Source organism: Electrona antarctica (genome assembly GCF_951216825.1).
Source record: "Electrona antarctica genome assembly, chromosome: 2".
NCBI lineage: Eukaryota > Metazoa > Chordata > Actinopteri > Myctophiformes > Myctophidae > Electrona > Electrona antarctica.
In genome coordinates, this window is record NC_136807.1 from 4,767,362 (window position 1) to 4,782,847 (window position 15,486).

Consider the following 15,486-nt stretch of genomic DNA (forward strand, 5'->3'; position numbering starts at 1 on the left):
AGCTGTGGTCAGATGGTCTTAGGTGCCTCAATGGGCAGTAACCCTCGAACACCCTGGTTAGGTGGACAACTGTGGTCATGGAAGCCAATCATAAAATGTATATTGATATTTATGATATCAGTCATCTACATATTTGACAAATACATTTGAGTATATACACTCTACACAGAAGACAGATGCAAAAGTTATTTCTGGGTTTTTCAGCTACAAACTGTAAAATTAAATGTCCAAACTGTTCCAGCACAGCTGCTCATAAAACACAATAAAACTGGTAAAAGGTGCGAGTTTGTTTAAAGTGCCAGAGTGTGAAGTGATGCAGAGGGTGTCTGTTAAATTTACATTGCACCCATAACATTGCAACATGTAACACCCTGGTATAAATAAATACAAATGAAATATCCACTACCTGATCATTTCAGATAACTTGTAATGTGAAGTACTTTCCAGCAGGTAGCAGTATGACTTTATAATGCATCTCATTGTTGACGTGTATGCCACTGTTCCCATGTTTACCCTGCAGAGGGAGTAGGCCTACTCATCCTTAATATACTGTATTAGAAAATGTACATCAAACAGGCAATTGACTTGAAAAGTTATTCTTCTATAGGATAAAATGGGAAGGTAAAATACTGAACTTGAAATTAAAAGTGATATTAGAAAGAAAGAAAGAAAGAAAGAAAGAAAGAAAGAAAGAATTTGGCCCACCATGAGCCACCAGAACAGCTTCAAAATCTCTGGAATCCTACTGTAGGCATGGAACACCATTCTAACAAGAGATAGTGTTGTTTGGGAGCACTGTCTAACACCTAAAACTCCCCTATGTGTTCAATTGGGCTGAGATCTGGTGACTGTGAATGCCATAGCCTAGTGTACATATGATTCACTTTATTGTCGCCACCAGGCCGAAGGCATGGGATGAGTGTATGTTTTGCACTCCGTCCGTCCGTCCGTCCGCGTGTCCGTCCGTCCGTCTGTGGACAGCTAATCTCTGGCACCGTTGGCTTGCTCACAGCCAAACTCTGCACACACACTCCCTGGATGCCAGAGCTGAACCTCTGCCCCACATTTTCCACATGGGCCTATTATAGCGCCACCAGGAGGCCGCCTATTGCAATACCTCACGCCTGGATAGAAACAGCCGTGAAATCAGCCATAAGAGCCGCCAGGAACATCCATAATGCCACTTGACAGTTTTCAAATAAGCGTCATGGCCAATGACAGGCCAAGTTGCGTCACACACACACACACACACACACACACACACACACACACAAATATTGTTACTTTGACACCGCATAACATCAGAAACTACCAGCGTGTGGTTACCAATTTGATTGGAAAATGAATGAAAAATGTCTGCTTGCCTATAGGCAACCACACTAATGACATCATTTATCATTTCTCACTGATAAACTCAACTAATTATGTTAAAAACTGCAGCTGAATCTAATTTTAAAATAGCACTACTCAAATATTGTTTTACCTTTCTTTTTCATTGACAGTTGTGTCTCTGTGGTGTTGATCTACCACAGGGTGGCAGAGTTTCTTTGGTTCTGAGACAGCATCAGATCTAGTAAAATAATCAATACCACAGTGTGGTAGACAACTCTGTTAGAAGCTAAAGTCTTGTATTCAAACTTTTCTTGAGTAAAAGTACTGGCATCAAAATATACTTAAAGTACCAAAATTAAAAGTAGGCCTAGTCATTATAGCATCATGTCCCAGTTCACAAGTTCAATATAAGCTCAGAGTTTGTAGAACTTTACAATAGGGGTAAGGTGTGTGCTATGCGTGTGTTAAAGGTGTGTGTGTGTGTGTGTGCGTGTGCGTGTGCGTGTGCGTGTGCGCGTGTGTGTGTTAAGTAACTAGTAACTAAAGTTTTCAAATCATTGTCTTAATGCCCATGAGCATGCCCAACATATGGGTCAGTCGGATTGGTGGTTCACTCCCTCAGTGTCGTCAGCATGCTGAGGAGGTAACCCGTCTGTGTCCCTTTTACTGCAATCTCTCGGGACATGGAAGTGGAACAGTCAGATGTCATCATCACACCCGGGTCCTTTAGAGAGAAGGACAAATAAACATAACAACATTGAACTGTTTGAAGGTGCAACAGTTAATCGGTTGTCCTGAATCTGGGTTCATTCGACCAGACCAAAACAAAACAAAACAAACCAAACCAAACCAAACCAAACCAAACCAAACCAAACCAAACCTATTCTGAGGGGAACATTAGCCAAAACGTATTACTTAAGTTGCTATTAAATGCCTTGATGTCATATTCGACCATAAGCCTAATATATCATTTTGTTATTAAACCCCTCTGGAGTCTCACATTTTGTTTTAAAATGCTAATTTTGGTCATGGGTGGTATGGCCGACTTGTTATAACAGACTTAAAAAAAAACATCTTGCTGGAAAAGAGACAATACGAGCGGTGGTACAAAAAACTACATTTGACGTGCATTCACAGATATGGAACGCTGCGGTGCACGCATGTGCACGCTATAGAATGTGGCCCCGAACATTCAAAACACACTTAAGTACCAAAATAAATCCAGCGGTTACTTGCATAACAGGTTTTCTGGTGCATGTGACATTATTAAAATGCCATACCACTGGAAAAAACTAAAATGTTATTGTTGGGTGACACATTACTGCACTACTGATAATCTATGATGATGAAGTACGTAGGTGTGCTTGTGTAGTGATGGCACAACAAAATAGGCCTGAGGTCTTGGCTGGGTGCTACACTTGCATAGCTGATGATACCATTGGCTTGCAAGACAAAAGAGAAAATAGTTTTGCTGAAACATTCCCAAATAGTGTGTCATCTGCTGCATGGTAAGTAATTGGGGCTTTCCACCCTGGGATCTCTTCCGTGTGGCCTATATTCAGTAAAGATGGGAGTGGCCATACACTACACATTGATCTCCCTATACTCTTTGGTGGTCAGCCTACTGGGCAGGGAAGATGATCCATGATTGCTTTCCAATTCCCTGTACCACATATTCCATTGTCGTATCTTACAACTGAGGGTCTGTGGATATTATTACCAATTCCTTGTTGTAGCCGCATTGTTAAAATTAAGTTGAAATCCAGGCAATGTCCATATCCATCATTTATTATATTATAGCAGCTTCCATAGTTACATCAGGTTACAGGCATGACACTCATGATTCCTTAGAAGGCCTTCATCCAAGGAAGAGCGCCTGGCTCCCCATTCCTCTTCCAGTACTCTCTCTCTTTCTTAGTTTTACCCAGACATTTTTAAGCATCATCCTTTAAAGCTCATACATCAAACAGATCATAATAAGTGTGTCCCCTTGGCACCTCCTTCTACTGGTCTACAGAATGCCTGTGTGTGCGTGTGTATGTGTGTGTGGACGGATAAATAGGCAGGAGAAGGGCGCACACCAATATTAACGAGGTGCTAAAGGCCTAAGGCGATGAACAATGAAAAAGAAGAAAAAGGCTGCGCACTCATAGCCACGATGCTGGAAGTTTAATAACAGAAACCAATGTTTCGACCTGTAAGGTCTTCTTCTTCTAGAAAATAACATTTGAAGGGCAGAGGTAGAGGGAAATAGGTTTGAAAGAGGGGTTGCAAACTTTAAGCTCTACCAACTGTCACAGAAAAACAAAATAAGGCCGTTGGGGGCAAGGGTGTTGAGGGTTGATATCCAGTAGGATTCTCTCTTCAGCAGTGCTTTGTCTTGCCTATAACGGAGAGCAGAAAAGTGATGGCCGGCCTCTATAATGATTGAGGATTCAGATGGCAGCTTTTTAACACATGGTTTCCTTACTTGATGATCATTACTTTTCAGTGTTTCTCTTGTGGTTCCAAAGTGTCCTACAGAAAAGCTTTGGTGTGCCTCCACAAGGAATTGTCACTGTCTAATGTGAAATATTTTGCCGTTTCGACCTGTAAAGATTACATTTATGTAATCTATGATTCATTAGTGATTCATCTATGAGTGCATTAGTGAGCACTACGCTGCTCACTAATGCAAGTCTTTAGGGCACGTATGGTTTTACCCACATAATATTTGCCACAAGGACAGTAGATTATGTATATCACCCCTTTTGTGGTACATGTAATAATACTTTTAATGGGAGGTTTTAACTGAATGTGGGTGCTTGAAACGTGTGCATTTTACAGTGCTGTTGCACTGTGCACAAGCACCACATTTGTAATTTCCCTGTTACCCAGGGGGCAAAGCACCCTTTTTTTAGGAAACCTGCATTTGTCATAACATACAAAGTTGTCCACCAGAAATAATATCTATGACCCCATAGGATCACAACCTATATGGACAACTCGGTCAATTTTGTTGCGAAAGTCCAATATGGCCGCCCCGAATATTAGCCCCTATTAGTTATAATGGGGGGTGAATAGGGCACAATTTTAAACTGAGAGATATTTCCACGAAACTTTTCAGGTTGATCAATGATATGAATACGAACATTTTTTGTATTGCAAGTTTCCATGAAATCTAATATGGCCGCCACAATATGGCCGCCACATTATTAGCACCAAAAAATAGGTTTTGGCTCTAACTTCTGAACCAGATAAGCTAGAAATGCAAACTTGGTGTCTATTTCATGGTTTCTGACCATGAGAGACTCAATGGAATACCTATTTTCATTATTGGGTGTGTCTGGACCCTTATTGTGCATATTTACAAGATGGTGGCTACCCGAAATAGTGCTTTACCATGATTTCTACCATGATTATTGACTGTTTTGGCAAACACAAGCAATATTAATCCATTAGCTAAGATTCATGGCACAGAAGGAACATATTTTCTTGAGCTTGCATATTGTCAAAATGGCTGCAAACATGAACAAGAAAAGACATTACATTTCCTGTCAGATCCTATTACCCAGGGGGGCAAACCACTCCTTTTTTGGATACCTGCATTTGCCATAACATCAAAGGTTCTATGACCCAATAGAATCACAACCTGTGGACACACCGGTCAATTTCTTTGCTGGAAATCCAATATGGCCACCACAATATTAGCCCCATTAGCCTATAATGCGGGTGAATAGGGCAACATTTTTAACTGAGGGATATTTCCACAAAACTTCACAGGTTGATCAATGATATGAATACCATATGTTTTTGTATTGGAAGTTTCCATGATATCCAATATGGCCACCACAATACTAGCACCCAGAAAATAGGTTTGGCTCTAAATTCTGAACCAGATGAGCTAGAAATACAAACTCATGGTTTCTAACCACGAAAGATATTATTGTTCTGGGGTGTTTCTTTGCAGAAAGACATCACTCTGGCTGTATTTTGGTTTTGTTCTACTGTTTGTTGGCATTTCCTCTGTTTATGTTGACAATCATCCCTGGCAGGGACGTGCATCGCCAAGCCGGACATCCCTTCCTTCACTGAGTCTGGATGGTCTCTCAGTGAAATGAAATGAAATGAAATCTATATTTACCCAGGGTATCTGGGCTAAGCTCAAGAACTTGTTTCCAGCCAGGCCCTGCTCATAGAACACATTTCATCGTAGTGGTTGATGCCTTGTTCAAGGGCATTTCAGCGGTGGTAATTTTAACGTGTCGGACGGCTGATTCGAACTGGGAACCTTCCGGTATCTAGACCGCGCCGCTATCCGTTCGGCCACCGCTGCCACAGTGACTGGAATGCAGTCCCCTGTCCATCTACAGAGCCAGCCTGGCCTATGTCAATGAACAAGACAATATCATGTAGCTGTATCAAAGGCTGCCAGAAAATCTGTTCATGTGCCAGGGACTGGAGACAAGATGCAGCAGGAGCTTCACTCCATTCCTGACTGGGAATGTCTCAGATGCATGCATCATTCTGTGTGCTCTTTATGGGCCCAAAACCACTGGCTCAACTCCAGTCCGCTCCTCTGACAAGTGTCCTGCTCATTGACAAGAGTGACATCCTAGCACACTGGGAAGAGCACTTCAGTGAGGTCTTAAACAGAGAGTCCTCAATTTCCGAAGAGGATATTGCCACGATTCCCCATCTGCCAATCAAAGCCCCCCCCCCCCCCCCCCCCCCACCAGTGCAGAGACAGTGAAAGCACTCCAACAAACCACTTCTGGAAAGGCACCAGGAGGTACATGTTTACAAGAGGAAAGGGGACAGGGCATACTGCGATAACCATCATGGTATAGCCCTCCTGAGTCCTGCACATCACAGGAAAGATCTTAGCAAGAATCATCCTCAACCGGCTAATCAGCCATGCTGAGAATGTTGTCCTTGGATCCCAATGTGGTTTCCACGGAGGCAGAGGTACCTGTAACATGATCTTTTCCATTTGCCAGCTGCAAGAAAAGTGCAGAGAGCAGAAAGGTCTCTATATGGTGTTTGTCGACCTCACCAAGGCCTTTCACACAGTCAATCGTGAGGGCCTGTGGCAGATCCCTGGCAAGTTTGGCTGTCCAGGGACATTGATCTCTCTCATCGCGTCCTTTCATGACAGGATGCCAGCCAGAGTCCAAGATAATGGTGATGCATCCCCAGTCAGGAATGGAGTGAAGCTCCTGCTGCATCTTGTCTCCCGTCCCTGGCACATGAACAGATTTCCAGGCTGGCTCTAGATGGACAGGGGACCATCACTGAGAGACCATACATACTCAGTGAAGGGATGTCCGGCTTGGTGATGCACGTCCCTGCCAGGGATGATTGTCAACATAAACAGAGGAAATGCCAACAGAAACAGTAGAACAAAACCAAAATACAGCCAGAGGGATGTCTTTCTGCAAAGAAACACCCCATAACAATAATACTTAATAGAGGGAAATTATGGCTAAAATATTTATATCTCTCGTGGTTAGAAACCATGAGTTTGTATGTATAGGTCATCTGGTTCAGAATTTAGAGCCAAACCTATTTTCTGGGTGCTAGTATTGTGGTGGCCATATTGGATATCATGCAAACTTCCAATACAAACCATTATGGTATTCATATCATTGATCAACCTGTGAAGTTTCGTGGAAATATCCCTCAGTTAAAAATGTTGCCCTATTCACCTGCATTATAGGCAAATGGGGGCTAATATTGTGGTGGCCATATTGGATTTCCAGCAAAGAAATTGACCGGTGTGTCCATATAGGTTGTGATTCTATTGGGTCATAGATATTTCTGGTGGACAACCTTTGATGTTATGGCATATGCAGGTATCCAAAAAGGGGTGGTTTGCCCCCCTGGGTAATAGGATCTGACAGGAAATGTAATGTCTCTTTTCTTTTTCATGTTTGCAGCCATTTTGACAATATGCAAGCTCAAGAAAATATGTTCCTTCTGTGCCATGAATCTTAGCCAATGGATTAATATTGCTTGTGTTTGCCAAAACAGTCAACAATCATGGTAGAAATCATGGTAAAGCACTATTTCGGGTAGCCACCATCTTGTAAATATGCACAATAAGGGTCCAGACACACTCAATAATAAAAATAGGTATTCCATTGAGTCTCTCATGGTCAGAAACCATGAAATAGACACCAAGTTTGCATTTCTAGCTCATCTGGTTCAGAAGTTAGAGCCAAAACCTATTTTCTTGGTGCTAATATTGTGGCGGCCATATTGTGGCGGCCATATTGGATTTCATGGAAACTTGAAATACAACAAATTTTCGTATTCATATCATTGATCAACCTGAGAAGTTTCGTGGAAATATCTCTCAGTTTAAAATTTTGCCCTATTCACCCCCCATTATAACTAATAGGGGCTAATATTGGGGGCGGCCATATTGGACTTTCGCAACAAAATTGACCGAGTTGTCCATATAGGTTGTGATCCTATGGGGTCATAGATATTATTTCTGGTGGACAACTTTGTATGTTATGACAAATGCAGGTCAACCCCCTTTGCCCCCTGGGTATGTGGGATGGGAGTCAGAGTACGCTGAGGCACTACATTAACACTGAACACAACTCGAGGGGGGTCAGTGAAAAAATTACACAACTGTGGATCCGTTTGTAAAATGTAGGATATAGGCTTGATCGATTCAGCAGTGTGGGAGTACTTTGTAATAAAAAGGGGGATTGCTTTGTTGTTTTTGAGGGGCCCCTCCTATATATTGTTTTTAGTTTGTTTGTTTTAAAAAGGCCATTGACAATGAAGAGAAATTAATGTTTGTTTTGTCCCTAACACAAACATTTATCCCATTAACAATAAAGATAATTTAATGTTTGTTTTGACACCGTTTATTCTACATCATCATTACATCACCTAATCATAGCAACATGAGTTAGACTTTAATATATTTAGATTAATAGAGGTAATTATATTGAAAAGGGCTTCTGTATTGTGTCCTGTGTGCATTAGACATTAGACAGTAGCTGCGTAATAATGTCTTCTCCTTCCTTCTTGTGTGCCAAATACCAACTTCTTCATCCCACAATGGTGCATTCACTACCTATGTAACTGTTTAACTTTAATGGTGCATTCACTCCCTATGTAACTGTTTAACTTTAATGGTGCATTCACTCCCTATGTAACTGTTTAACTTTAATGGTGCATTCACTCCCTATGTAACTGTTTAACTTTAATGGTGCATTCACTCCCTATGTAACTGTTTAACTTTAATGGTACATTCACTCCCTATGTAACTGTTTAACTTTAATGGTGCATTCACTACCTATGTAACTGTTTAACTTTAATGGTGCATTCACTCCCTATGTAACTGTTTAACTTTAATGGTGCATTCACTCCCTATGTAACTGTTTAACTTTAATGGTACATTCACTCCCTATGTAACTGTTTAACTTTAATGGTACATTCACTCCCTATGTAACTGTTTAACTTTAATGGTGCATTCACTCCCTATGTAACTGTTTAACTTTAATGGTACATTCACTCCCTATGTAACTGTTTAACTTTAATGGTGCATTCACTCCCTATGTAACTGTTTAACTTTAATGGTGCATTCACTCCCTATGTAACTGTTTAACTTTAATGGTGCATTCACTCCCTATGTAACTGTTTAACTTTAATGGTACATTCACTCCCTATGTAACTGTTTAACTTTAATGGTACATTCACTCCCTATGTAACTGTTTAACTTTAATGGTGCATTCACTCCCTATGTAACTGTTTAACTTTAATGGTACATTCACTCCCTATGTAACTGTTTAACTTTAATGGTACATTCACTCCCTATGTAACTGTTTAACTTTAATGGTACATTCACTCCCTATGTAACTGTTTAACTGTAATGGTACATTCACTCCCTATGTAACTGTTTAACTTTAATGGTGCATTCACTCCCTATGTAACTGTTTAACTTTAATGGTGCATTCACTCCCTATGTAACTGTTTAACTTTAATGGTACATTCACTCCCTATGTAACTGTTTAACTTTAATGGTACATTCACTCCCTATGTAACTGTTTAACTTTAATGGTACATTCACTCCCTATGTAACTGTTTAACTTTAATGGTGCATTCACTCCCTATGTAACTGTTTAACTTTAATGGTGCATTCACTCCCTATGTAACTGTTCAACTTTAATGGTACATTCACTCCCTATGTAACTGTTTAACTTTAATGGTACATTCACTCCCTATGTAACTGTTTAACTTTAATGGTACATTCACTCCCTATGTAACTGTCGTATCTGATAGACACGAGACCATACAAACTTAACCAAAATACTGGGAGAGCATTGAGAGAATTGTGAGACACGGCAGACAGATTGATGTTCCTCAGAGATGTTGGTTTATTTCGAAGTACACAGCGCAGCATATACAGGTTGAATGCTCACGCCAGCCAGAATGGCTGGTGCTCGCATGGGCTGACGCCCCGAACTGACAAAGAGTCACATTTTGATTCACCTTTTAAGCAGTTTACAGAGTGTAGGGTGTCGACAGAAATATGCATATATTCTAGTGACAAGTCCTTTGATCAATCAGTCTGTTCCTTCATGTCAACAAACTCCTTTTGGCATACAAATAGCCACAGGAAGGCACATAGCAAATGGCAAGGCCCTCACCACATGGGATCGGGTGTGTGGGAAAGACAGTCACAGACTTTGGAGACGAACTGACTAGTGCAATTAACTATACCTACTGAATAAACAGGATCACCCATATGCTATGCCCAAGAACATGAGATATTGTAAGAATTATTGTTTCCAGATTCCACATAACTGTTTAACTTTAATGGTGCATTCACTCCCTATGTAACTGTTTAACTTTAATGGTGCATTCACTCCCTATGTAACTGTTTAACTTTAATGGTACATTCACTCCCTATGTAACTGTTTAACTTTAATGGTACATTCACTCCCTATGTAACTGTTTACCTTTAATGGTACATTCACTCCCTATGTAACTGTTTAACTTTAATGGTACATTCACTCCCTATGTAACTGTTTAACTTTAATGGTACATTCACTCCCTATGTAACTGTTTAACTTTAATGGTACATTCACTCCCTATGTAACTGTTTAACTTTAATGGTACATTCACTCCCTATGTAACTGTTTAACTTTAATGCGATTGCATTCACACCTGCAGTGATCCGCACTCTGCTGCGTTTTTTGGCGGAGTAGAATGCGGTTCTTTGGTGCGCATTAGGATTCGATTGAGCCTTCACATGCACCTGACAAACAAAGTGCACTTTCCGACAATGCGCAGCAGGATTCGTTTTAATCTGAATGCGACCTAACCTGGTGGTCTTGAGGTGTTCTTTAACCCCATATTTTGGGCATGTCATTATAGGATAAGTAAATTGACTTTTTTCATTTTTTCAATAACTATCATTTTAAAATGTGCAGCACATATTTCTGGTAAAATTATTCATTAGTTACTTTATATAATGTCTGTGGCAAAAATGAAATATTGACAGGCTGGCATGGTGATGACCCCTGATAATGTCATGTTATATTATATTATTATTGCACACAACCAAAAGGGTCCTTGTGCACGTCAGTCCAATCCATGAAGCACCCATAGGTGCAGGAAAATGTGTGGGAGGGGGGAGGGGGGGAGAATTCAAATACGGTAATCATAGGTAGGCCTACTGTTACTCTTAAAGGCTGCAGGTATTAAACCCATTCCATGCCACAGTTGCTGCATGTGCTTGAATGTACAAGACCAATGTGTTTCTATGTAATTTGACAGGAACCAGGTCAGTAAAACACGTACGGGCTAAAAAAGGATAACACAAAGAAGTCCCAGGGACTTGTTTAAGAGCAAAAAGCTACGTAATGTATAGTAAACAACCAGTGGTGTCATGATCGTTGCACAGGATACCACGGCTGTTCTGTACATAGGCATGTGTGAGTGACATCATTAAAATTACACCACTGTAAACATGACAAACTCCCAAAAGGATTTCTTCAACGAGAAAAGTGACGAAAACAAAAACAACCAATATATTATTTTGGAAGGCATTACAAATCGGTGTGTATAAAAAGATGGTTTAAAGGATTGCTAAAATGACACATCAGGGTTTGAGACGGGATGTTATTAGAAAGTTACAGTTTCCGTGTTATTATATTCATTACTGTACTGGCCAGGGATGTGCTGGGCCCATAATTCAGCCCGGGAAGTGGAGGTGCGGAGGCAGCGAAACGAAACACAGACGAATCAAGGGCATGTGGGCGCATTTTAGGTAACTTTAGGTCCTACAGTGACCTAAAATCATTGTCCATGGATGTCATGTTTATACCTGCCACAGAAGTTTTACACAAAAGTGATTTCTTTTTAGTAGCTCAGGACACAAAGTCCAGAAATTCTAGCTTGATCAAACCAAGTGATGAGACAACCATGGGAAAATCACTAAGGCACACTCCAACTTAAGGTGAAAACAAGTATGATTGGTTCAATCAAATATTGGTTATATTTCACTTTTTGCACAGTTCACACTCGGATACTGTACTGCAAGTAACATTCTAACACAATAACAAAAAGAAAGCAATATAATACAAATGCTGCACCGTTCTCCTCCTCATCCAAGACCACCTCCTCCTCCTCCAAGTCAACCACCTCCTCATAATAATGATAAAATGTATTTATTATAAACACTTACTTAAAACACAAACACACACACACACACACACACACACACACACACACACACACACACACACACACACACACACACACACACACACACACACACACACACACACACACACACACACACACACACACACGTAATGTGATCTACTGTAATAACAAAGTCAAGTCATAGAGAAACAAAACACCGACGAATCAAGGGCGTGTGAGCGCATTTTAGGTAACTTTAGGTCCTACAGTGACCTTTAAAATTCTTTTACTTGTTTATAAAGCTCTCAATGGTCTCGCACCTTCCTACCTACATGACTGCCTGCCGAAATATGTCCCAAACCGCCCCCTAAGGTCTTCCACTGCTGGCCTGCTCGCTTTGCCTAAAAAAATGGCAACTAAAAAATACGGGGAAGCAGCTTTTTGCTTCTACGGGCCGACGGCGTGGAACAAACTCCCACTGTACCTTCGACAGGCAGCCTCTGTAGACATTTTTAAAGCTCAGCTCAAGACCCACTTCTACACCCTTGCTTTTAATTGATTTATTTGTCTTTTAAAAAAAAATGTTATTCATGTCCTCACTGTATTGTTTATGCCCTGCCTTTCTTTTCTTTTTTGTGTAAAGCACTTTGAGCTGCATTTCATGTCATGAAAGGTGCTATACAAATAAAGTTTTATTATTATTATTATTATTAAAATCATTGTCCATGGATGTCATGTAATACCTGCCACAGAAGACAGTGCTGCATTGTTTTACACAAAAGAGATTTTTTTTGATCAAACCTAGTGATGAGACAACCATGAAAATCACTAGGGCAAACTTTATTTCTCCTGCTGCTGCCCCCCACCCCCCAGGCAGGCCAGCCCAGGTCATTGTGAGGTCAGCAAGCGCGCTGTCTCTCTGCATGTTCAAAGCTCAGCTGGACAACCTAAAAACCCAACGAAAATGTTGTTACTGCCATGACCAAATCCGCCAAAAGAAACTTTATTAATGATAAAGCTGAGGAAAACAAAAACAATCCTCGAGAGCTCATGGAAGCTACTCAACAACCAGAAACTGAAAACCAGGTTTTCAAACATAAACATTAAAGCGAACGACACTCTCATCACTGACAAGCTTGATGTGGCCAACTACTTGAACATCTTCTTTACAAACATAGCAACAACGCTGGTTAACAATCTGCCCTCCCACTGTGGGCTCTTTGGTGTAGAGCACATTAAAACCTTCTACAGAAACCTAGGTGTTTGTAAAGACGATTTTAAACTAGTTATGGTAACAACTGATGAGGTACTTAAGAAACTGAGTGCCCTCCAACCCCACAAGGCCACTGGCCATGACAATATTCCCTCCAAATTTCTCAGAGACTCAGCCATCTATATAGCTCCAATCATCACCCACATAGTAAACCTCTCCATCAAACAGGGACAGGTCCCCCAAGATTTCAAACTGGCCAAAGTAACCCCCCTGCACAAGAAAGGGAGTCAATTAGACCCCGGCAACTACCGCCCTATTTCTATTCTAAGCTCCATCTCGAAAGTGATGGAAAAAATAGTCTATGAACAGGTTGAAAAGTATCTTGCCACTAATAAATTAATGTACGAGTTCCAATCTGGTTTCAGAACATCCCACTCCACTGACACATGCGTTCTCTATTTGAGCGACCACATCAAACAAGAGGTGGATGCTGGCAAATACTGCGGCATGGTCATGCTGGACCTCCAAAAGGCTTTTGACACCGTGAACCACTCCATACTGGTTAACAAGCTAAAAGCAATTGGTTTCGATAGCACATCAGTGAGCTGGATGCAATCCTACCTGGAGGGGAGAGAACAGATGGTGGAAGTGAACGGAACACTGTCCCCCCCCCCCCCCCCCCCTCCCAGTGAGCTGTAGCGTTCCACAAGGAAGCATACTAGGGCCTTTACTGTTCCTAATATATGTAAACGACATGACTTCAGCTTGTGACTGCAACTTGTTCCTGTTCGCAGATGACTCGGCACTGCTGGTCTCGGACATGAACAAACTGCAGGTTGAAAAGGCCCTCAGCTCTGAACTCGGTAGAATCTACACCTGGCTCGCTGATAACAAACTATCTTTACACCTGGGAAAAACTGAATCAATTTTCTTTGGATCTAATAGTAATCTCAGCAAGGCAAATGGCTTCTTGGTTAGAGTGGGTGACAATGTTATCACATGTAAAGATGAAATGACCTACCTAGGTTCCATCCTGGAGGCTAATCTTTCCGGTGATAAAATGGCCACCAACGTAATCAAAAAAGTCAACCAAAGAACAAGATTCCTTTACAGGATCTCCTCACTGGTCAACAAAAACACCTTGAAGACCTTAACATGAGCCCTCATACAAGGTTTCTTTGACTATGCATGCACCTCCTGGTACCACAGCACCTCAAAGGCCCTTAAAACTAGGCTCCAGACTTCCCAAAACAAACTGGTCATGCTCCTACTTGGCCTCACCCCCCGAACCCACCTCACCCCTGCCCACTTTGACAGACTGGGATGGCTTAGGGTCAACGACAGAGTACAGCATCTTGCAATGGGTCTGGTACACAAGATTCGATACTCCACCAAGATACCCATGTACTGTCTAGATACTTCCTTAATGTTAACGAAGTCCACACCCACAACACCAGAGGGAGTGCAACGAACCATGTACAACCCAGATTCGGCACAAACAAGGGACTAAATTATTTTCGCTCCTATGCCACCAAAATGTGGAACGCCCTACCAACAGTCATTAAGACATGCGAATCCCTTGACTCCTTCAAAACCGCTCTCAAAGGGCACCTACGGACGGCTGCAATTCGAAACTGGCCCCCGTAAAAATCTGAATCCCCCCCCCCCTCCCCTTTTTCCCCTCACTGTATATGTTTCTTTTCCCTTTTTACCTCTTTGATGAATTCCTGTTCTGTTCTTTGACTATATAGAAGTGTCTATTTGTACGTCTCTAAATGTTTTGATGAATTGAACATGGTGGACCCTCTTGTAAACATTTAATAATAAAAATCAAAAAAATCAAAACAATGATTTCTTTTTTATACGTGGTGCCAAAGTTTGTGTTTTCGCCATTGAGAATGCATTTGGCGTTTAAATTAAATAACTCAGAAACTATAAAACATTTCAAAGTAAAAAGTTCCAGCATGTGTCTCCACAGTCAGCTGAATTAAAAAAAAATGAATGGATTTTCTAGGTGAAAGTGATTTTCACCCATTTTTGCGTGGGCGCACAAAGTGTTTGGGTCGTCCACTCACAGTTAACAGTCTTTGTATTGAGTTTGTGCTTGAAATGTACTGTAATTCTGCAAACTGTTAATAAATATTTCAATCAATCAATGTTGCGCGACACGTGACGTCACACGGCCACAGTACTACGAAGCCTTAACACGTGCATCTACCATACTCTAAGGCATCTACCCACAGCTGTAGGCCATAGCCTATAGTTAATTAGTCTGCCTCGGCCGGCCG